The sequence below is a fragment of the Pteropus alecto genome, unplaced genomic scaffold, assembly GCF_000325575.1.
Source record: "Pteropus alecto unplaced genomic scaffold, ASM32557v1 scaffold95, whole genome shotgun sequence".
NCBI classification, from domain to species: Eukaryota; Metazoa; Chordata; class Mammalia; order Chiroptera; family Pteropodidae; genus Pteropus; species Pteropus alecto.
The window spans coordinates 7,101,202-7,102,642 of record NW_006441071.1 but is presented as its reverse complement, the minus strand read 5'-3'; positions in this window follow the sequence as shown (position 1 = coordinate 7,102,642).

Here is a 1,441-nt window from a genome sequence, read left to right as displayed (position 1 = left end):
CATACCTTCCAAGACTGCACCGGGAAGCCCCAGGAGGATCTGAGCAAACGCTGCCGAGACCATCACTTCACTGACGTTGATAGGGACTGAAACTGAGGGTAGTGAGTGTGATTAAATATCTATAAGAAAACAAAAAGGCATTTTTAAGGCTTTTTATAAAGCAGGGATCCAAGAGGCTTAGATGCCACCTACTGGAATCCAAAAGAAAAACACCTTCTTTGCAACAGGCTTAAGAGAGACCTTTACATAATAAATCTTTTTGTAAAACAGCAGAATATACTTCCATTAAGGCCCAGGCAAAGAAATAGTCCAATAAACACCATGAACAAACCAAGGTGACAAGGCATCTCAGAAAGAAAGAGGAAAATCTCCAGAAAATAAGCTTACAAACACAGAAATATGCGACTTAAATGACAGAGAATTCAGGATGGTATTTCTGAAAAAAACTCAGTGAGTTCTGAAACAAGTCATATCAACAATTTCAGGAATTGAAAAAACAATTAGATGAACAGAGCAAGGAGATTGAAACCCTAAAAAAAAAAACAAAAAAACGAATAAACCTTCTGGAGATAAAAAACACACTGCAAGAGTTGCAAAATGAAATAGCAAGCTTGGGAAATAGAGTCAACTAAATAGAGGAAAGGATCAGTGATTTCGAAGACAGAAATCTAGAAATAAATCAGAAGGAAGAGAGAAACTAAAGAATGAAAAAACAATGAAAGAGAAATATGGGGTGGCTCCATAGTGTAGTGGTTAGCATGTCTGCTTTACACACAGAAGGTCCTGGGTTTGCACCCCAGGTGGAGACATGGACCATACCCCAAGTGCGCCAGGCCCCAGGTGTACCAGGCCCCCTGAATGTGCCGGGGGAGCCAGGCCCTGGGTGCGCACCGTGTGTGCATGGGAGGAGACGCCTCACCTTCAGAGATCCAGTTCTTAGAACTAGCTGATACCCTCAGGAAAGGAAACATAAGAATAAAGGGCATTATCAAAGGCAAAGAAAAAGAGCAGGGACGAGAAAGCATTTTCAGACAAATAGTGGACAACAATTTCCCATATCTAAAGAATGAGCTGGAGCTTGGAATTCAAGAAGACAACGGAACACCCAATTTTCTCAACCCAAAAAGGCTTTCACCAAGACATATTGTATTAATATTATCAAAAATCAACAACAAAGACAGAATTCTCAGGGCAGCCAGGGAGAAGAAAACAGTAACTTATAAAGGGAACCCCATTAGAATATCCTCGACTTCTCAGCACAGACCTTGCAAGCCAGAAAGGAGTGGAATCAAATATTCAAACTATTAAGTGAAAAGAACTACCAGCCTATAATAATGGATCCAGCTAAGCTCTCCTTTAGATATGAAGGAAAAATAAAGACCTTTCCAGACATACAAAAATTGAGGGAATTCTCCACTATGAGGCCTGCACTACAGAAAAT